Source organism: Danio aesculapii, chromosome 4 (genome assembly GCF_903798145.1).
Source record: "Danio aesculapii chromosome 4, fDanAes4.1, whole genome shotgun sequence".
NCBI classification, from domain to species: domain Eukaryota; kingdom Metazoa; phylum Chordata; class Actinopteri; order Cypriniformes; family Danionidae; genus Danio; species Danio aesculapii.
This window is the reverse complement of record NC_079438.1, coordinates 7,913,454-7,937,817: the sequence shown is the minus strand read 5'-3', so window position 1 is coordinate 7,937,817 and position 24,364 is coordinate 7,913,454. Positions and strand designations below refer to the sequence as shown.

General features: G+C 36.4%; 1 long non-coding RNA gene across 1 annotated transcript; it reads right to left on the bottom strand.

The window, feature by feature from the left end:
- Positions 1 to 18,384: 18,384 nt before the first annotated feature.
- On the bottom strand, positions 18,385 to 20,770 carry LOC130222283 (uncharacterized). Its single transcript, XR_008836415.1, has 4 exons — positions 19,133 to 20,770; positions 18,826 to 19,028; positions 18,670 to 18,732; positions 18,385 to 18,572 (listed from the first exon to the last, which is right to left on the bottom strand). It is a non-coding gene; the product is annotated as an uncharacterized LOC130222283 (long non-coding RNA).
- Positions 20,771 to 24,364: the final 3,594 nt, after the last annotated feature.

The window sequence follows — 24,364 nt, the reverse complement described above, 5'->3', positions numbered from 1 at the left end:
GTGTGTGTGTGGGGGGGGGGGGGGGGGGGTTATATTAGTTATAACCACTGATATTGTGTAAATATCAGTGGTTATGATATTTATTTTTCAGTATTACAAGTGAAAGCTAATATTTTCAGATTTAAAAAAAAATATTACTGAAGTTAGTATTAAAAAAAGTGAATGGAACATCATAACTGTGCAGCGAATAACTCTGTGGATTATAATTTTATTATAATAATAAATAATTTTTTTTAAATATGGCTCCTTTGCTTTTATAGAATAGGAGTTGCTAAACATATTTAAGGACGTGCACAGATGTGTAGCATTTTAATTGCATGTAGTGGGGCGCTCTGACCAGGACTGTTTTTTTTCCCAGTCTAGCCCTGCATGTATGCAAGTTATTATATTTAATTTACAATACTTTAATGTTTTGCTAATATGGGGAAGTAATGTTAGGCTAGCTGTGAGTTAAATTCATCTGAAATGGAATAGCCAGCTCATATACTGTCTTCAGAAAAATGTTTTTTTTAGATCGGTTGCTGATGTTAATGTGCAGGTATGATAATGGATATTTTTAATTAAGATAAATGTGTTTCTAACTGGATCAGATGTAACCACATTGTAATATTTTTACACAGGGTCAATTAAACATAAAAAGAAAGGGCGAGATACCAGACTTCTTTATAAAGAAGCACAAACAGGCAGATCAGGTTCAAACATACCCTAGACCTTTCATTGGATCCCACAGCAGTTGAATTATATGTTGGTAATGAAATTGATTTGGATTTACTAAACACTTTCATTTTGTTTGTGTGTGTGCATGGCAACCTCCTGGCCACCAACTGTGAAAAAATTCTAGCTCTGCCACTGCACACAGGAATACAAGACACAAGGAATTATGGAAAAGAGTCAGTGGGATTTTGTAGATTATATTTATGGTTGGTTGTCTCCCCCTTGTGTTTGTCAGTTACTACAGACTTGAAGAAAATACATTTCAAAGGAATATAACTGACTAGACTTGATGACTTTATTATGACCAACAAAAACACACACACTGCACTTCTGAGGGAATTTAGTGATGCTCAACGCATCACAAAAAGAAAGGTAAAACAGTCTACATTTTATTGTATTTAAACATGTAAACTTGTTAAGTGTTATGCTTCAAGATATGTTAGTGTGTAACTTTTTTATTGTGAAACCACACCATCATAAATATTTTGTGTAAATAATGGGAATATTGTCTTCAACTTCTCTGGAATTCTATAACAATTATACAAATATTAGAAAATAGGCACTTTTTCTTGAAGGAGAAGTGGAGGCAGCGCAACAAAATAGAGGAGGGGTCTGCGTGACCTCTATCATCAAGCCATTTAATTTCTAAAACACAATGGTAGCATGAAGCACATTTAAATACAAACCAGTTCAGCATTCGTTAAAGATATTTGTCTTTTTTTGTAAAATGCAGGCATATACAGCCTCAAAGACAAACAACAGTCCCATTCAGAAACAGACACAATCAGACAATAAAAGCTGGGAGCCAAGACAAAGATGCTTTTAGGGTAAAACAATTTTCAGTGTGCAAAAGCACCTAAATGGTTAACCTTATCAATCCATTAATTTGTCAAAGCAGCTTCACAGTAATAATGTCAATTTCAGAAGATTGTGAGATAGTATGGTTGATTGAACCAGTTTATTGGATGCATTATGTAAATAGTTCCTCAAATATATATATATATAAAAAAGTAATTTCTATTATCTTTGTAAAATGTAGATGTCCACTGCCCCAAAGACAATCAGCACTTCTACACATAAGCAGACAACATCAGTGGCAGCACAGGACCCGGAGACAGGAAGTCAAGACAAAGATGCTTTGGAGCTAAAACTATCAACTAATTGTATGTGCAAATACAAGACAGACAACTATGTGTGCTAACATTAACTTAATATGTATAATTAATTTGGATACAAAAATGAAAATAGAACATACCAATAAGCATGTCAAATAAACTATTTTAATGTATATTATTGTGTACTTCCTTAAGTTACAAACTGCTAAACATAGATTTATCCAAATCTAACTTGATATATCTCATTTACCACAGTAAAACAGTAACACTCATTTCCATAATAAAAAGGGAAGACTTAATTTTCAGAGGTGAATAGGAGTTGGAGATGACAACTGAGGTGCAATAATTAATAAAATGTATGCCTATTTGTGATGTCAAAAATTAAAAAGAGCACAAAGACAAAAGTCCCGTGGACCAATTAGGGGACATTATTCACCAAATGAAGTAATTGCAGCCAACAAATTGGTGAAAGAGGTACAGCTGAAACAAGAACAATTGTTTAGCATTCTTCACCCATACACTTGGCTCAGCAGTGATGAAGTGGATGCAGCTTCCTTTTATATTGCTCAGAAGTTTCCTCACATACATGGGTTTCAGTTCAGTTTGCTCTAACAAAGTGTTCATTGAGGGGGTGTGATGTCACAGACACCATTTGTACAAATAATGAACGCAAATGACAACCACTGGATAATGGCAATCAGTCTTTTCTGTGGACCCAATGAGATTTACATCAATGATAGCCTGGACACAAACATCTTCAAGCAGACAGAACAAAAATTGTCCTGGCTTATCCGACCACATGGACCCCAGTTCGTTATCAGAAACCCTGATGTAGAAATGCAGCAGTCAAACAGCACTTGTGGATTATTTGCTTTGGTCTTCGCTACAGCATTATGTGATGGAGTCAAACCCAGAGGAGTGTCAGTTCCAGGAACGCAATATGAGACAAATGCTTTACAGATCGTTGAAGAACAAAACAGCTCCGGTATTTACATACCCAAAAACAAAAGCAAGACCTGAAAGAACCTCCCTTTTTGTGGAGGTTCACTGTATCTGCATGACCTCACACCACGAAGACATGATGGTGCAGTGCGACAACTGCAACACGTGGTACCAACCCCAATTGCGTGTCAGTCCTAGACACACACACGTGTACAGTACATATGTGTAATTACATTCATTATATAATTGTTCTGCAATAAAATATACACTTGCTCTGTATACATTCTAGTATTTACAACCCTTTGTTAATGAAGACTATATCACATTATAAATATAGTGATCTGATAAACTGTAATAAATTCTGTATTTATTACTCAAATTTTTACTACAGTAAACTGCAGTGTATTATAGTATAATATATCCTATAGTTGTAGAAATGTATGTGTTGTTACCATAGCAACTATAGGTCACAACAGAATAATTCAATAGACCTTTTTCACAGCGGAATTGAACACCGGAAGCGCCCTTTGAAGCAATACGTTGCTTGTTCCAGTTTTGCTAGCAGCCGCCGAAACATGGCAACTTCAAGGCATCGAATGACATCCTCACTGTCAACTTTGCCAAAATTTGGACAAGACGACGTTGTTCGCTTGGTAAAGGACCACAGTAAGGTGAAAGGTTCGAAGCTGGACAAGGGATACAAGTTGTTCTTCGAACAGTTTGTTTTTAAGTACAAGGGTAAGTAAATTGATAACGTTATGTCTCACGTATTTCGGTAGTTAACTTCTAACGTTAGTTATTTCAGTGGAGAGATTTTTGCTACTAATCCTGTCTAAAACTGACATAGCCTAAACAAAACAGCATTTAAAATATTATACCGATTTGCAGAATTTGTGCAGAAAAATTGTCTTACAAAAAGCATTTGTTATGTAGATTACAGTAATGCGCAGTCAGCAGTATATGCTAATATCAAGTCGTTTGTAAGCAAGATTAACTTTTTAACATCCAGAAGGATTAGTTTTATGTTAGTAGTTGTCCATAAGCTGTGCTTACCCCCTCTTTCCTTTGAATGCAGTGTCAGATATAGTGAACGACGAGGTTGTTGTGCAGGCAAGTTGCTATCGGTCAATGAGAAAGAACGAGGAGCCCCATAAATTACAGGTTGCTTAATGCTCGCAAGGTTTACTCAAGTCTGGTAACATACTTTAGCTACTCGTGAGAAAATAAAGCTATTCGTTGTTGTGTTCAGTGTTTGTATACGATTCTATTAAAGCGTTACATTTTTTGGTAACACTTTGATGGTCCCTATTGCACATTTTGTTGACCAAAAGTTGAATTGCAACTACATGCCAATTACTTCTCATTTGAGTATTAGTAGACTGCTTAATATCTATTGATTCTGCTCCTTCTACAGACATTTAACTGACTATAAGAAACGTAACAAGTACATGTCAACTTACACTAACCCTAACTTAACAGTTTACTTCTAATCTAATTAGATTTAGTTGGTATGTAGATGCAATCTAGCTTAAATTTAACAAAATGCAATAGAGGTACAATCAAAACAGCGATACCCATTTTCCCACTAACCTCTACATTTTTAAATTTGGCTGCAAAAGTTGGAAATATCTTCAAAACAGTCAGCCTGTAGCGAATAGGGTATGTTTCCGGATCTTCAGGTTAAAGTTAGTTCATGTTCTTGCTCACGTTCATTTTGTTCCACTGCTGTTACAGTTTTTTGTTTGTTTTTTTGTTCAGTGTTGTTTGTTGTCCAAATTATCCTTATCTATGTATCTATTATAATAATAATAATTATTATTGTTGCTTATTTTATACTTCAAGGTTGTACTACAAGCAGTCAGTAAGCCTGTTACCTTAAATGGATGTAGCTCTTCAAACATGGCACAGGCCAAGGACAAAGGTAAGATGTCTAAACCAAGCCATTTTCTTATTGCACATATATATATATATATATATATATATATATATATATATATATATATATATATATATATATATATATATATATATATATATAATCATTTCACTACATATGATTTAGAAAATAATAAAATATATGAGTTTACTGTACTATAATGTCACTGTAATCAAGTTTAAATATTTCATCAACCAAATAGTTTCTATTTTTCATGGAAATCATACTTTTAATTTCTTTAGATTGTAGTCTTGGCATTAGCAGAAACTATTTACTTAATTTGTGTAATAATGATTTTTTTGGTTGAATATAAAAACTTCTGTCTATAACAAAAATGTCATTCAGGGAATTAGACCTGAACCCATGGATGAAGTTGTGTTGCGGAAGCCAAAAGCAGCAGGACGAAGTTGTGTTAAGTCTACACTCTATCAGGCATACCCAGGTGAGATTGTATATACAGACAGGCACACACACACAGACACACAAAGACAGTGAGGTACACGGAGAGAGACATTTAAAGACATATTTTACCCAAAAATGTCAATTCTGCCATAATTTAATCTCCCTTTACTTATTTAACACCTATTTGACTTTATTTGTTCTGCTGGATACAGAAGATATTTTGAAGAAAGTTGAAAACATGTAACCATTGTCTTCCATAGAATTTATTTCTCCTACTATGGAAGTCAATGGTTACAGGTTTTCAGGTCTCTTCAAAATATCTTCTTCTGTATCCAGCAGAACAAAGAGAGTCAAATGGGTGTTAAATAAGTAAAGGGAGATTAAATTATGGCAGAATTTACATTTTCAACAGAAGAAATAAACTGAAATGTCTGAAACCATACAAGGGCAGGTAAATAATGATAACATTTTCATTTTTGGCTAAACAATCCACACTCTCACACAGACGCAGACCTGTCAGTCAGCAGTATTGTCACTTTCTTTGATTGTCTATTTTTAGGACCTTTTCCTGACCCAGCTCGGCTCTCCGTTGGTGATAAATTGAGAGACCTTAGACCACAGCTTGGTATTTGCTCAATCTTGTGTGGCCTCTCGAGCATGGAATTAGTGGAATCAAAATTTGGTCAAGTCCCAAAGGGCTCGGTTCTCTCTTGTCAATGCCCCACTGCAGTATCACATGACATTTGCAAGTATCCTGAAGCCCCTTTATTCCCAGAACTTCCATTACATGGCTATAAATTAGACAGGCACATGAATTACGTTCCCAGTTTTGAGGAGTATTATCATATTGAGAGTTTGATGGTTACTAGTGAACTATCATGCATTATTGAGAAAAACACAAGAGAGCAATCAGAGAATCCACTCTGGAAGGAACTGCGACAGCCACGCTTAACTTCCAGCAGATTTGGGGAAGTGTACAGTGCAAGAGGGTATTCGTCTTCTGAGGCACTTGCAGTCAGGATTCTGAGAGGCGTACGGCAAACATCTGCCATGAAAAGAGGCATTGAACTTGAGCTAGAAGTCCTACAGCTGTACAGTGACTTTTGTGGTGTAAATGTGTCACCTTCTGGATTTGTCATTCACCCTGATGCACCATACCTGGGTACTAGCCCTGACGCTAAAGTTTATGATCCATCTGAAAAACCACCCTTTGGGTCGGCTGAAGTGAAATGCCCAAATGTTAACAACATAGCAGAAGCTACGCACATCCTATTTACAAATGGTCAGGCTAAATTGAAAAGAAACCACAAATATTTCTGGCAAGTTTTAGGCCAGTTGGCAATAACTGGTTTGCCTTGGTGTGATTTTATCACATCTACTAAAAGTGATCTCACAGTGGAGAAAATTTGGAAAGAAGAGTCTCTGATCAATGATTTAAAGAAAAAGTTTGATCTTTTTTATTTCAACACATACATGGAAACTTAACTGAAAAGCCAGTAACATACACATGCATGTATTGTTCTCTATGTGAGTTGGAATTATTCATTGAAAATGGGACATAGCTGTATATTATTGTAGTGTGTGTGCATGTGCGCACAGCATTATTTTCTGTGTGTCAGAATGTGGCCAATTGACTGTTTTGTTGTTGTAGTTTTTGGACTTTGTAGGTGGAGATTGATTTTGAAACTACCTCTCTGAGTAACATTATAAATTTTACTTGAAGCCTGCGTGAACGGGGCCCAAGTAACATTCAATGTCTACTATAAAGAAGCCTTTAAAGTAAGGACATACATGTGTTTGAAATGTAAATATCCCTAGATGGCAAAAAGTAAATAAGTAAAAGAAAAAACCCACCGATAACCAGGATGTTTTTAAGTAGGAGTCTGCATAGATGGGGCCCAACTCTTACAAGTCTTAGGATGCTGTGAAGCCAGAGTGATACTTTACACATGGTGCTTTCCTTACCCCACACAGACATTGCTAATTAATTAGATGTTTTTGCCCTGTAACATATAGGAATTTTTAATATATCTTAGAGTCTGCATGAAGTGATATTGATCTTTTATGTAAAATACATATGCAACCTCCCTGGTCCCTGTTTCCATAGATAGTTTCTGTAATGTAGTGTCCAAGTCAAGAATCATTTAATCACATATTTACAAAAAATGTAACAATAAAAATAAGTTTCTTATTCGCTCATGTTAAGTTTGAAGTTTACGTCCATGGTTAGTTTGACTTTATATTATAGATGTTGATTTATTGAAGTGTTGTAATAATTCAGTCATGTGTATTTTAGGTTATGTTATAAAAATAGCTTTAAATAAAGTTCTTTATTAAGAATTTATTCTTATTAGTTTTTTGGTGATCTTACTACTGTTTTAATAGGGCTGGTATAAAGTCTTATATGTTAGGTTGTTCCTATCAACACCCTAATTTTTTACCATTGTATATTGTTTCACCAGTGTTGTTTGGTTGAATGTTCTCCTTTTCTTACATGCCTTGTCCTGTGGTTTTGTAGCGTCTTATATGTTTGTCCCATGTTATATGTTCCCACTCCTAGCCTGCACCTTGTCATGGTGAGTGGGCTTTTAACCAAGACAGGCCATAGTGAATAAATTCTACCAGTCTTTTAACCTTGTCATCTTTCTCTCAGGTATTACATGGGCCATCCTGTGCTTGTGTGTTGATATTCCATAGCTGATCATACTATCCATCCCCCAGATGTGGAACGCTCTGGTAACAGTTTCTATAGTGAGTCTTTCACTTGTGTACCTAGGTGAATATTGCTCTGCTTAGTCTTTTGTTTAACTTGTAATTCACTTAATGCTGTTATCTATAAACGTCTATATGAAAACTATTCTTAGATTAAATGGCCCAAATGTAAAGTTAAATTTAATTTCTTTTCTGAAAGCAGTGTTCCCAGGAACTCAATTGAAGAACTCATTGTCATTCAAGAATCAAATTAATTTATTTATAAAACTCTTACAATATTTCAATAATTTTAAAAATCCTTGAATGAATGAAAAGAAAAAATAAACAATATGAAAAGCAGAGGTTAACAGTGTTATGGCTACAAATGGCACTTACGAGTAAACATTTTAAAAAACTCTACATTAGCCATAATGGTCAAGGCTATTTAAATCAAATTAAATTTAAGTCCCTAAAGGCCAAATTCAAAAGCAGTGACACTATTGGCTTTTCACTGCATTTGAACGTGGTCTTTAAGGCAGTTAGCAATACTACTTAAAAACATATCATTTCCCATAGGTGTGAAATGAACTCATCTTTTAGGAATAGCTCAGGACTGTCATGTCTAATGTGAGGGTGCATAATCATGGCACCATTTAGGCTATCAACAAATGTAGCCATAACACTGTTAACAAATTTTCTGGCCTTGTCAAGTTTCACTGGCTTAGCACCAGCCTTCCACTGGCATCTCTGTGTTAAAGATGAAAATAAAATTTTCATGTCAGAGTGCTGAAGCTTAAGCTGGAGCAAGTCATCCTTCATTGAATTCACCAGCAGGACGCTGGTGACCTCCCCAATATCATTCCCTCCACAATGAAGGACAAGGACATCCGGTGCCACTCTTCCTTTGATCAAGTCCTGGAAGTATTTAGGAATTCTTTTCCACCTTATTACACCCCAGCCAAACCAGGAGATGTGGGCCCCAGGCAGCCCGAGGTTGTTGCCCACAGTCTCCCTCACTCACTGGGCACCTCGTCGGACATAACTGTCTCTAATGATCCTCACTGTTTCTATGGAATGAAAATGAGTGACTTTAATAAATGCAGTCAGTTTTATTATTGTGAGAAAAAATAGAATAATGGAGCAAAAACTCAAAATATATCTTTTTAAACCAAGACTACAACTTACAGTTTAATTTTTGTGACCTAACAGATGCGGATGCTTCACAGGTGGCCATGATGTAATCAGGAATCAATCACTGAAAGAAATAAACATTGGTAACACTTTAAAATAACGTTACATTATTAAATATTAGTAAATGTAATTAATAAAATGTGATCCTGGACCATAAACAGGAGTAGTCAAAATGCATTGCGTGGGTCAAAATGACTGATATTTTTCTGTAAAATAAATCATCTTCCATGGAGATGTTTTGAATATTTTCTACTGTAAATATAGTATTGCTAAGAACTTGAGACAATTTTAAGGGGATTTTCTCATGGAAATATTTGACTCCTTAAAATTCCAGATTTTCAAATTGTTGTTTTTCAACCAAATATCATCCTATCCCAATAAACAACCCATCAATAGTAATACTTTTGTTCCAATATATACGTGAAACTCACAATACTTTAACGTTAACAAGCTCAACTTTGGTTTTTAAAAATGCATTACTAAATGTTGAACTATGATTAATAAATACATTATTGTGTCAGTAAACAAACCCAAAAGTCACATTTTACTAGCATTACTCATCACATTTCAACCAGTAAACAATATCAACTGCCAACAATTACACTTGTGCTTTAGTGAACATACAAATGTGAATTGTTGATATAAAATTTAATTGTTTATTTAATTTAATAATTTTATATAAAGAATTTTTTTATGTTAACAATTAAATATTTGATATCAACAATTCAGTTATTTCAAATGAAAGAAATATCATGAATGCTGGATGTTGATATTAAGAATTTAATTGTTGAAATCAATAATGCATATCCTGAGAATGAGTAAAAGTCAAAACGGCTTGCCACAGAGAGCCATAATAATATCAACAACATTTATTATTGCAAGTTTTGTTGTGTAGTTTCAGGTTAATTTACCTTGATAGTACGCTGAGATATTCAAATTATTCAAATGTCACCGGTGGTGGGATGGTCTCTATGGTTTCAGCAAACAGTCATCGCAACTCCGCCTAAGTTCCGCCTCTGCCCATTTTTGAGTATCCGGGAATGACGCACTTCCAAGATGGCGACGGCTGACCACGCCCACAGTAAGCTTCATTTAAGCTCTTCAGAAACCTATGGGTGACGTCACGGACACTACGTCCATATTTTTTTACAGTCTATGATAGAGATGGGCAAACTCGATCCTGGAGGGCCGGTGTCCCTGCATAGTTTTGCTCCAACCCTAATCAAACACACTTGCTTGTAGCTTTCTAGTGATCTTAAAGACACTAATTAGGGTGTTCAGGTGTGTTTGATTAGTGTTGGAGCAAAACTCTGCAGGGACACCGGCCCTCCAGGATGGAGTTTGCCCATGCCTGGTCTATGATCACAACCCACAGTAGATCTGACACTGTTAAATAAAGAAGGAAAGATGACCCAAAACCCAGTGAGTTACAATGCTGCCGACCAGTGTTCGAACCTCACCTGAATAATTATAATTTTTTTATTATTGTTAAGACATGTAATACTGTTAGGGTTGTTTTACATTTGAAGTTCTAAAGCAGCTGTTTTCTTGAAAAAGATGTGATAGTGTCATAAGAAACTGAATTTATATAGTCAGTCGTGAACTGAGGTGGCCCGGTCTAAGGCTTAAACTCCAGGGCTGAAAAGGAGTCCCTCTCCGGCCCTGAGTCCTCGTGCTGCAGGAACAAAATATATGCTAATAGGTATATGCTAACATGCCAATAGGACATTTAATTTGGCAGTAACCTGGGTTAATTGCTTCTGGTAAACTGATTGCCATCACAAAATCGCTTCGTTTTATGCTTGAACAACTAAATGAATGCCAAAGTCTGTTTAACTCATTGTATTTTAATTACATTACAACATCGATGCTGTAAAGGGGACCGTATAAAATGGAAAAAAAAAACACAATAAAAGGTCACTGAAAGTTTATCAGTATAAGAACATTAGCTTGGCATATTCCCTATTATGAGGTTTGCTGAAGGTGCGCAGCTGTCGTGCAGTGAGGGTTTTGCGTCTTAAATAATCTACAACAGTTTGCATTTACTGAACAGCAAGAATGATTAATAAATCCATATCAAACAGTCCCTTATAAGTCACGTCTCGCTTTCAGTTTCAGGCCCTGGCGCGTTTTCCACTCACACACAAGCACTGGCCCACCTCTTCCCGATTCAGCGCACTCACACTTCTCAAACTATCCGGGAAACAAGCCTGGGCACGGTTCGGATAGCATAGTGTGAGAAGGCCCTAATATAACCCAGTGGTTTTCAACCCTGTTCCTGGGGACTTATTATCCCAGAGTTTATCTACAACCCTTATCAAACACACCTAAAGTGGCCAATTAAGCTCCCCAAGACAGCTTGAAAATTGTAGTCAAGTGCACCTAATCCGGTTGGAAATAAACTTTACAGGATACCAGGAACAAGGTTGAAGACCTCTGATATAACCAATTGTATATTACCTTCCACATCTAGAAGCCAGTCCCTCTAGAAACAAACAATCCTGTTTTCTAGGGTCCTTTTGTTAGTGCCAACTGGTGACAGCTGCGGGATGAAGAGCTCCGCTAAGTCTTTTGCTGTCAGTGGCTTCTCTTTAAACATCAAAATTTCTCGAAAGAGACTTGGATGTTGTTCCAAATGTTGCAGAAGCTGCAAACATTCCAGGCCTTCCTTGAATCTGAAAAAAATAATAATATTAATTTAAGCATGAACAAGCTATGGTGATTTTTTTTAAGTGATAGACACACCTCTCTAGCAGTACTACATAAGGTAAGCATAAAAAACAAGGCCTTTTTTCTTAGTAAGGGCTTAGACTAGCCAGGATTAGGCCGAAGATCAATTAGGACATTTAAGTAATTTTTATAAACATGCTTAAAAAAATTATTGGTGTGCATCTTGAGACAAAACAAAGGCACTGATATTTAACAATCAATCACTGCATTTTTTTTCAGTTGAAACAGCTCAGACTTACTTTTTATTAGAGGACTAGGCTTAAGCCTTGTCTGTGAAACCACGGGTAAGAGTCTTATTTTTGTTACAGACATATTTTTAAACATATCATATTTAATAATATGTCACAACTGTGTAGGGCTGAGACCAAAATATTGATTTCTTTATTCTCATAGATTCAAATGTTGCTGCTATCCACTTTTAAATCCCTAGTATCAGTCTTGACCCCTTGGCTATTGTCAGATGAATGAACAAAACCTTATAAAATACCTGTATAACATACCATTTAATAAACGCTAATGATCTTTGAGGTTTGTAATTGTTGATATCAAATTTAAGGAATAAATAAATCATTTTGGTAAAATTTTTTGTTTGTGGCATGGCTGAGCAATGTAACTCCTTAGATCAAACAAAAATATACCAAAATGCTTTTTTCTAACGCTTTAATACTACTTACAATGCGAAGTGATCATAAAAGAACATATATATATATATATATATATATATAAACACACACACACATACAAATAACGTCCAACAACACAGGGCACATCCAAATAATAATTATACTCACAACAATAATAGAAACTTAGCAACAACAAAAAATAGCAAAAATCACAAATGTGATATTGAGTTTATCCAACAGTTAAATAAACATGAAGTTAATATTCTCAGACAACATATTGGCTATTTTTGTTCTATTTTTTTTTTTTTTAGCAAACTGCAAACACAGCCACGGCGCTTTGACATTGACATGACATTGTTTCGTGTTGAATTATCAACCGTTTAAATGAGCAATGATTCAATTAATAGTGACATTCTGCCACCTACTGGTGATTTTACTTTAACATTAAAAGCACATTTTCACACAAAAAAAAAAAAAATATATATATATATATATATTTCAAATAACAGTAGGCTAATGTTGTAGGATTATACACTGTTTTGGTTATTTATTTTTTATTAAATGGTCGGGGTTTGGTTAATAGAAAATATTATTACAATTTAAAATAATTATTTTCTAGTTTAATATACTTTGTTTATTTATGTGATGCAAAGTTTAATTTTTAACATTTTTATGTCGCCTGATAATTCAATGGATTAACGTTGTGCTATTAAATAAGTTTTTCAATGATATTTTTAAAGGATTGATTGATTGATTTGAATCCTGTCAAATTATTATCAAAAAAACTAAATACTATCAACATAACATTATTGCTGAATAAAAATATTAATTTTCTTTCTAAAAAGAAAGAAAAAAAAGAATAAAATAAGTAGTTTTTTTCTTCAAAGAATCCTATTACGTTTTAAACGTAAAATGAAGACAGGTGCTTTAAAAATAACACAATAATGGTTAACGTAATTTTCTATTTTTCTAATATTTTACAGCAAAAGTATCAGATCTAACAGGCGATTGCGATCGATGAGTTGGTCATCACTGATATGCTGTAGGCTACATTAAACATGTAAAAAAATAAAACACAATAAGACTCAAATGTAAAACTAAATGACATGATTATACTAATAAACAACCTAAACTTTACTTCCGGAGACATTTGTTATTTATCTTATACATTTTTTATACGTTTTTATGCTATCTTGAAAACAAATATCATTATATATTAATATATTTATGTTTAATTTGCAGAACATTATTGTATATTGTATAAGTTAGCCGGCAAAAAGCTAACAGCCGCACTAAAAACTGCTCAAAAATATATATTTTAATATATTTATATATATTTATATATTATATTACGCAGACGTCATGTAACAAGTCAAACGCTGATGTCACGTCCATTGAGAGGAATGTATGAAGGGCAAGAAAATTGTGCACTGGCTCACACACTGCACTGAGCCGTGTGAGCAGCGTGTTATGATACGTTTTAGCGAAAAAAAAAATAAATAACTTCACTGCTACACGTGAATCACGCTTAACGTCTGGCTTGACACTTCACTGCCACACGTGATTTACGTGACGTCTACGTCATGTCAACGTCACGTCTTAAATTGCATGGATTTAATAGCAAAAAAAATATTTTTTTAAGACGTCAGTGAGACGTTCGGTGAGACGAGTGCACGTTGCAGCGTCAGGTTAAAGAGCTTGGAGGAACGCCATAGTTTTGGCCCTAATGGCCTTCCATATTAAGACGTATCATACACGTCAATTTTTTTTTGCAATTTTCTTATGTGCGTCGCCGCTACGTCGCCGCCTAAAATGGTTTTTATATGACGTCGCCGTGTCGTCGCCGCTACCTTGACGTCTGCCCTCCCATTCACTCCTATTCAAAATTCGACACGTTGAGGCGGCGACGTTAGGGTCGACTGCTCCTTCTCCTTCTCCATGTGAGGCTGAGAAGTGGCACTATCCACTCGCCATATATCCACTCACCATAGAAAACAAGTCCCGCGCGCGCACCTCATCATCTGTGCGCACGATGTACGCTCTCGCGAGCGAGGTCATGCCTACAGCGCGCACGCGCAATCAGTTCTCTCCGCTCGCTCGCTGGTTCTTCTCTCTGCTCGCGCGAAACATTTTGGAATGTTTACTTTGCTTACGTGTTTGGATACTGAAAGTGTTCAAATTAGCTGACCTTAATTAGATTTCTGTTTGCTTCACGAACCCAGTTAACATTGACTCGTTTTTAGATGTAACAATAATATATGGCACTATTTATTTCTTATAACTGTTAGTTCAGTTACCTTACCTTACATATACTGATTTTATGCCATATACTGTACATGCAGTATATACACGTGCTATTTTAGACCTTAGATTTATTATTGTTTTTTCTATTGAACACAGGCAGAGTTGCAGAATGCGGCCAGGCATGTCGTTAATCTTTTGCGTAATGCTCTCGCTGCAACCGAATCAAGCTGTTCCTCACCGGGGATGAGTAAGTTAATTGTGTTGTGCTCATTTAGTTTTGAATTGAGACAATATAGACTATTTCTATTTATTTCTGCAGACGAAGGTCAGGTTCAGAGAGAGCAGGGCAGCAGGGTCCAGTCTGCAGTTAGAGCGCAGCAAAGTTTATCTGCACCAGGGACAGTGGACCACAGTATGGCAAGGTTTGCGTCTCTTAAAGCAGCCAGCATTATATGTAATTTCTTCTGTCATTTTAAGTGAATCATCTTAAAGAGATAGGTTACCTAAAATAAACATTTATACACTCTTTTAAGTGATTCCATACCTTTGAGTTTCTTCTGTTGAACTCAAAATACTCAAGATATTTTGAAAAATGTTAGAAACTTGTAACCATTTTTGTCTATAGTATGAAAAACAAATACTATAAATGTAAATGGTTACAGGTTTACAACATATTTCAAAATAGCATGTGTTCAACAGATGAAAGAAATTCAACCATGTTTTAAACAAGTGTAATTAAATGATGATACATTTTTTTTTAGTTTTGGGTGAACTTCCACTTTAATACTGGAAAACAAAAGCAGCACAGTAGCAGCCTTTAAGTACCATAATTTAAGCATAAATCTAAAGGATAACTCAGATGTTGCAATTGTCCAGAGAATGTCACTTTAGATGAGCAGAGCCCACCTGGATTATTCTTTAAAACTTATTAAATATATGGCTGACATATTATTATGCTTTTTCTTTCAGAGCATTTCCTGGTTTGTTTAAGGGTCGAAAAACCCCTACAGCAAATGCCAAAAAAAGACCCAGCAGGTCAACACCAGTGCAGTTTTTTTGATAAACAAGAGCACTGATAGAACCCCAAAGGCCTCCGATGAGTTAACTCTTTTACAGGCTGGATTAGGACGGAGGACTGTTGCCATCCCAGAAGATGCAAATCACTCAGAGGTTAGACATTTCAAGTTTTTACATACTGTACAGAGAATGGGAATATTGCAGAGCAACGAATTTAAAGAATTTTAAACATGGTAGTCTGGATCTCATTGACCTTTCATATATACACTGGTTTGCTATAACATGTAACTGCTCGCACCACAAATAAAGAAGAAAATCATATATTGAAATAAGTCATTGCGACAGCTTATTCATACCCTGTCATTTACGGATAAGCTAATTTATTTATTTGATCCACTTCCTCTGCATCTGTGCTCAGCTTCTGTAGTAGTAGTTCTCTGCAAAGTGTGGTGTTAGGTGTTTCTCCTGTAAGAGAACACTGAGGGGGCCCTTTTTAAAGTTACAATTAATTCATCTAAAAGCTGGTATAGTTGTATTTAAAGGGATATTTCACCCAAACATGAAAATTATTTCTTTAATTACTCACTCTCCACAATTACTCACTTGTTATTCCAAACCTGTAAGAGTAATTTGTACCTTTGCTCTCTTTGGGAGGGTCAGAGATCTCTTGATTTTGGAGATCTTGCAGGTTTGGAAGTACATAACTATCTCCAAGTAGTATGTAATTTTTAAAGAAAATTGATTATCACTACACAATATTTTATTACTATATATAAGATTTGTTTTAAAGCTTAATGTTTTTGCATGTTTACCCACCAGATATCCAAACTACTTACAGAGACGTATACAAAAATGGCATCTTTGGAAGGAGCGGGGAAAGGTTATAAATATTGCTATTTTTTTTTTTAATGCTTTGCGGCTTTAATTGAGTTTTGGTTTGTGCAATGTAGTGATATATTTTTATTTATTTTATATAATATCTCTAGATGTGAAAATAGACCAAACATGGATTTGGACATTGCTGTGCAAAAGCCAGACAAGCAAAGCAGGTGCTGTCAAGTTTGCTAATCTTTTACTTATATGTTTGTTTGTTTACTTGCCTTGGACAAAAAAAAAACTAAATAATGCATCTATTTAACTTAATTTTTTTAGCATTACAGAAGTAATCCACAAACTCAAAGAAGCAATAGATCCTACAACTATTTTCAGTGTCTGCGTCACAAGGGAGGACATGTTTAATCGAGGCTTGATGCAATGGAAACGTCAGAAGAAGTCTTCTCCAAAGAATCCCCTCAGAGTAACATTCATTGGAGAGCCTGGGATAGACAGTGGTGCCCTTATGAAAGAATTCTTGACAGGTATGTTTTAGTTTTCCTCATATGAATTTATTTGTGTTTTATAAAATATAGTCAGCATTTTATTTTTCCAAGGCTTTGTTTATTAGTATTAGTATTCATTTTTTAGTATTGGAAGTATTCTACCACAGATTTTCAGAACGACAATTATAGGTATATTTAATAGCATCATATACTAGATTTTGTTTTAAATGTATTCTTTGCCAATTCATCAACTGCCCTTTTTCATTTTAGGACAATTGGTGAAATCATGGCTGTAAGCATTACACAAGATGGCAATCCCCCTAACTTTTTTCAGGAGTGGATCTACAATTTCATCTCTTCTGGGGACATTGATAAAGATCAGTTGTGAAAGGCTACAGTTACAGATGCAGATCTGCTAGACCTCATCGAAAAGGTTTTAATTTAAATACTATCCACAGTACTCGTCAAATGTTTGTAAACATAATAATTTGTTTACGTTTTCTCACCAACAAGGCTGTGTTTGTGTGCTCAAATAATATTGCACAGCTTAATTTTATTTTGTCAAAAGAAATGCATTTAGTTCATAATACCTTTATGATAATCAATGTTGAAAAATCAGTCTTTTATAATAATACATTACCATATACTTTTAGAATGTTTGCGTTCCATTAAATTGGTCTTTATATACAGTTGTTTTGTTAAAACCACTTAACCAGCACCCCTATTTTTAAACATTTTCCAAAAAACGCCATTCCCAAATAAAAATGCATGTAGCTTTTTAACCCTGAGGTCTATTTTCACAAATGTGGTCTTGTTTAAAACTAGACACTTAAATGTTTATTATTTAGGAGTTAAAATGACCCAAAAGTTGCATAGCGTTATAGTAAAATATGGTTAAATATAGAAAAACATTACTCGCGACTTTGATTAAAAGATTTCACTTATGAAAAAATGGATGTTGATTTAATGGTAATGGTTTAAAAACAGCAAAAACATCAAGATGTATGTATGCCCATGTTGTAATTCAAATTTGAGGATGATACTCCCAAAAATGTGGTTTCTGTAAGCATTTATTTAAAAAATGTCTAGGCATCCTTTTAAAAAGACCATTTGGAGACTCCAAGTGGACACCTGGTAACCAAGTGCCCAAATGAGTCAAAAATACATAACACAAACATGCAAATTGATTCAGAACTGCTCTGCCCACAAAATCAGGAGGAAAAAACAAGAAAAAAACTATTTCAGATCAACAATTGTGGCGTTAACTCATTTGTTTACTTGGTGTCCATTTGGCAACTCCAACTGGTACAATAGTCAACGCCTAGACTAGTCTTTTGTAAAAAAAAATTTCTTGAAATCAAATGTTGCATTTTAGTTTTTGAAAGCTTTTATTTCTAGATAATTCAAGGAAACCTTTAAAAATGGCTATTTGGAGACTCCCAATGATATTAGATACTACATACTGTACATATGCATTTGAAAAAAACTTGATGAATTTAGGGAAAACAAACACTTGAAGAAATTTAAAAAAATTATTACAATTTTTGTTACAGCAAAATATTAATTTTAATGTTTGATCAACAATGCAACTATTTACACTAAAGACAATACAGAGGTTGGCTGTCTATCCAACTGGAAACCAAAGACGCTGAAAGACATGAAAGCGAGATAGAGAGAAAGTTAGAAAGTGTGTAAGCACAATAAATCAAATGTGGAATACTGTGATGTGACGTGTAAGTACTTACCTAGTACTGCCTCATGTCAGCATTTTATGTGCTCTTCAACAGTGCAGACTCACAAGACATCCACTGCAACAAAGGAAACAGAGACAGAAAAACTGTAAAAGCAGAACAAATCAACTTTGTAACTATGTATAGATGTGTACATGTGTGAGTACTTACCTAGGACTACCTCGTGCCACATTTTCTTCAACAACCCAGACTCCGAAGAAACCCATGCGGAAAAAAGGAAACAGAGACAGAAAAAGTGTGTAAGTAAAACAAATCAACTTTGTAACACTGTGTATAATTGTGAGTGTGTAAGTATACTGCCTCATGCCAGCCTGTCACACTTTTTTCAACAATGCAGAATCTGAAGATCCACACTGTAAAAAAGGAAACACAGACAGCCAATGTAAAAAAAAAAACTAAAGTAATGTTAACAAATTGAATCCACTATTACCAGAGAAAACACAAGATCAAAACTTACTGGATGTGGATTGTTGTTCATCCCCTAACTTCTTGGAACTGCATTTCTCAGGGTCTGAACTCCACCTATACTTGAAAAAATTCTTGAACAACTATTAGCTTTGAACACTTTGAACAATATAAAGTGCAAATAAAAATGGAACATGACAGACTAAATACCACACACTAATCAATATTTCCCCTCCCTTCGATGCCATGTCATTGTAGCAGTCCCGTTTCGGAAGGAAACACAGCGGCACCTCACATGTTGCACACATGACTGGCGTCTTCTGATGGCAAAGTCTGCACTTTCGTCGTCCAGAAGTGCTGTCATCCGAGATGTGCTTCGGATTGTGGCAGATGGTAGATGGAGTTGGGATTGCAGCTCTGCCTGATTCCAAACCTGAGAGCTCCATAACAAGGGTTTCCCTGAATGCTTTCTGGGTCAGGGGTCTTTCCTTCTTTGCTCTGGCCAGTTGCTGATGCAAAATGAAGGCATTGACAACAGCAATGTCTACAAAGTGGTAAAAGAAGGATCGTTACCACTTCCGTGTCTTATGAAGCACTTTGTAGTAACCAATGAGGGCATCTGACATGTCCACTCCCCCCATGAACCTGTTGTAGTCCAGCACAGCAACAGGGACTGGCACATGCACAATAGACGTCACCTCCATATGCTTTGTGGTAAGTGGAGCACATCAGCGCTTCCCGGGTGTCTTTCCATTCCACAAACAGCAGGTCATCCTCTCTGATCCATCGCAATGACCCTCGTGGAGCATTCGGTGGCAGCTTATTGGTGGCCGTCTTTGGGAAACCAATCCTGTTTGAACGAATGGTGCCACATGCCAAAATCCTCTTAGAGAGGAGGTCTCTGAAAAGCTTGGGAATGGTGTAAAAGTTGTCCACGTACAGCTTATAACCAGTGCTCAGATACTTTTCATCTATGAGTGCCATGACAGACTCCTAGCTCAGCCCATTCGGAGATGACATGCGCTTGCCTTCTTACACAAAGAACACCGATGTATAACCACACTGGGAATCTGCCAAAACAAAAAGCTTGTAGCCCCATTTAGTGGGTTTGTTCTTCATGTACTGCTTGAGCTCAGACCTCGCCTTGGATGCCACCATCCTTTCATCTATGGAGATGTTTTGACCAGGATGAAAAAATGCTTTGCAGGCATCCCTAATGTTGTCATACAGAGGCTTGATCTTCCCCAAGCGGTCATAGGCTGCGGTTCCCTGCTTTCCTTCGTTTACTTCATCATCCTGAGGATCGCTAAGATGGAGAGCATTAGCAATGTTCAGAAACGTCCTACAGGACATGATCCTTGCAGGAAGGGGAACACTGTACACGCCAGACCTCCTCCAATAGTCTGTCAAAGCACTACCCTTCCTACACTTCAAGAACTGTACTCTTCCAGAGTGAGTAAAAGGGCTCGCAAAATCCCTCTGGACGCCTCACACCCAGCACACTATCTGTTCGAACTGTTACCGTCTGGTCGCCTCTTCAGAGCACCAAGCACAAAAACAGCCAGACACAGGAAAAGTTTCTTTCCTCAGGCTGTCTACCTTATGAACAGTTAAATATCCCCCTACTGTGCAATAAATATTTTCTCATACGCACTTGTACACAGCACCTTATAACATTATACAATGCAATACTTTCTACATTCGCACTTGTACACAGCACCTTATAACCTGTATATTTATAACAATCTGTACATACAACTCATCCAGATTTCTTGACTAACCGCATCTGTTTAATGTTTATCATTTTGTTTTTATTTTATTTATTTATTTTTTTCCATATTTATTTTGTGTTGTTACTTGTCACTTTATGTACACTGGAAGCTTCTGTAGCCAAAACAAATTCCTTGTGTGTGTGAAGCACACTTGGCAATAAAACTGATTCTGACCTTCATGAGACCCATGAAAATCACAAGCGCCAGGTAAGACTTCATGTCTTCCACAGAGATACTTTTCCATGACTTGTCTGTTTCCTGGCGATGTTTGCTTGCATAGGCATTAGAGTGTTGCATGATGGTCTGCAACACAGATGGAGTACAAAAAAGCTGGAACAACTGCAGCGGTGTGTATCTGTCAGTTGTCACCAACTGTGGCCCAGGTTCACGAGCAGGCCTGAACACAGGCTGGGGAGGCCCACTGTCATCTTCATCCACATCCTTCCATCTTTCATGTGAGGTGCCAGGGGACACATCAGACACTGACTGGCATCTGCTCCCGCTCCCCCTCCCTCTACTCCTCCCCCTCCCCCTCCCTCTCCCCCTCCCCTCGAAAAGAGTCGTTACTGATTACTTCATCTTGAAATGATCTTTGTAAACAATGGGAGTATTTTTCGTTTTTCCCAAATTTTTCCATTGTTTTGGATCAAAAGCTGGGATGCATTTTGGAGTCGTCCTCGCTGATCAGAAATACAGGAGATAAAACGTAAGTATTGCGGTGAACTTTGCACGTGTTTAAATGGGCGGTCCTTCGTGATTTCATTTAACCCTTTCCTCTGTGGTACATTGATTTGAAAAACAAGCTCAGAACATGAATCTTGAGGTTTATAGCTTTCTAACGATGCATAGGTTTTGACACAAGGTTGTATATATTTACGGAACAAAGGTCATAAATCATATAGACACGCCCAGCCACGCCCCCAGCGGACTGTGAACGGGCCCCTGCTTGCAAAGGGGTTTTTAAGGAAACAATCTAAGAAAAATAAAAAGGAAGATAAATACAAGACACTTTGTAATGCTCATCTTTAATCAATGGGATACACAAGAATAAAAATAACAAAAATGGTTCAGTTCTCTAGATCTTGCATTCAAATCTTATCATGGAATGCTTAAGTAATCTTTTTTATATATGAAAATCACACAGCTCTCTGAAGAATGTCCTTACAAACAACATAAACACAAACAACATTCATTAATTAACACAATACATAAACGGCAAATCCCTGTGTGTGAGTGTGTGTGTATTAGGCTTGGGCGGTAATATGGTATACCGCGGGATCTAAAAATAGCAACAGTATCAGTTTCAATAACGTTATACCGTCATAAAAAGCAATGCACTTATATAGGAGACAAGTATTAAATATTTAATATTATTTAGAGAGAGAAAGGTGAGGTAAGATGGCAAGTCGTGCACCAGGTGACTTGGTCTCGAAAAAGAACACAACCTCTGCAGTTTGGCAGTATTTCCGGTTTAGACCGAAGGAGAAGGGAGACGTGGTAAATACAAGCTAGAGGTCTGCATTCCTGCTGCTGTACCGTGGAACCCGACCAGATTTCTTGTGGTGTGGGATTAAATTTCGAATGAAGCATGGGAACGGTCAGTAACTAATTTGAATGGGAGTGGGCGGTCTAACAATATCGCTTTCAAGCGAGCGAGCATGCGCACATCCACGTGGAAACCAGCCCAGCCAAAACCAGCTACGTCCAGCTTAAACCAGGCTAGTCAAGCTGGATTTAGCTTGTCATTTTCTAGCCTGACCAGCTAAAATCAGCCTGGAAATGGCCAAAACCCCTCTAAAACCAGGCTGGTCAACCAGCTAAAACCAGCCAACCAGCCTAGGCTGGTTTAAGCTGGATTTTTCAGCAGGGAGGACAGTTACTATTTTAATACAGTTACTTTCCTATCCCGGTTCTAAATGTTAATCAGAGACCTCACCCCCGAACCATTCACCCTCAGTATATGTGTCTGAATGGTCATTTATTTGTTTTGTATTGTTGCAATTATAATTGAGTACTGAATTATTTTAAACTTTTGAGTAGGTTTTATTGATAATTAATTTTTTAATATCAACACTACTTTCATTACATGTATTGCAGCATTTGTAGGTATTGTAAAATTAATTGTATGATTATAATGTGATATTAGTGTAAGGTTATGTTGTTGCTGTATGAATTTATGTTTTGTGTAACAAAAGTCGGTTGTATTTTTGTGTTTTAGGTCAACATCAAAATCAAGGTACTGCAGTTAAACGAAGTCAGAGACGCATACACCCGCAGCAGCCAAAAGATGATGACTAGATCAAATGATGTTGCTGATGCGACATACAGCATGTGCCTGACTGTTAGAGGTGGGGAACTGCTTAATGTTGGAAAGTGGTATACACTTACAAATGTTTCAGTGCAGAAATTTGGTGGCTGTAAGTGCTTGTCAAGTACAGCACAAATTACAATTGCAGTTTGTGCTGATGATTTAACAGCGGTCGCAAAGATTAGGGAGAACTTTGAAAGGAAGGAGAGCATCATTGTCACCGCTGAGGTAAAATAGAATATTTTTGTCCAAAACGACATGCTTTACCAAAGGTGAATCTGGGGACTTCGGTGACGAGGTGCCAGCAGTGTGACGCCTGCTGTCATACATCCAGAATTGTTGCTGCATTAAGAGGCATTCTCACAATTGAGGAGAACAGTGGCAAAATGAAAAATTTTGCTATAGATGATTTTCTAATGCGAAAATTGAGGAACATCCCTAACAAGGGCACCCCTGACTCAGATGCACTTGTTGCTACGCTGCTGGGAGACGGGTCAATGTGAGTACTGGTGAAATTTTGTGGCGAGGGTCATGGATGTGGCATTTGTGGGTAGCACAAACGCATTGGCTGACCAACAAGAAAATGTGGCTGGAACAAATCGTGACATGGCCGAGTGTTCCACAGATGATCTGTACCTTGTAGAAATGTTGTCAGAGGGTCAATCAGAAGGACTAGCTCATCTGAATGCAGATGTCAATGAGCAATGTGGCAAAAAGTCACACCAATCTGATATGTCAGATGTGATTGTAATGGAGGCCAAGGAGTCTAAGAGAAAAACTCAAAAGTGTAAAAACTTAGAATACTTAGATTTCAGGTAAATACAGAGATTGTCTCTGTATTCAAGTGAAATCTAAGTATTGTAACATATAGCTGCAGGTGTATATAGTTTTATTGATTACAGGTTTTAGTTATTGGTGAATTCTGGGTATGTAACAGTAACAGTAATCAGTAAACAGTAAAACAGTGATTTTATGTTCAATATCTCATTTTTGAGATATTCTCTCCCCTCATTTCTGTTGTGCCAATGGTTCAATAAATGACGCAAATAAGGAAGCACTCAATGGGCACCCTTGTCGACATCCTCTTTCTAATATAATATGTTCCGAAATATCTCAGTTAATTTAATTCTAGCTGTAGGAGTTAAATATAAGGATTTAAAAACTTTTATAGTGTCATTTTCAAATTCAAATCGTTGCAGAACTA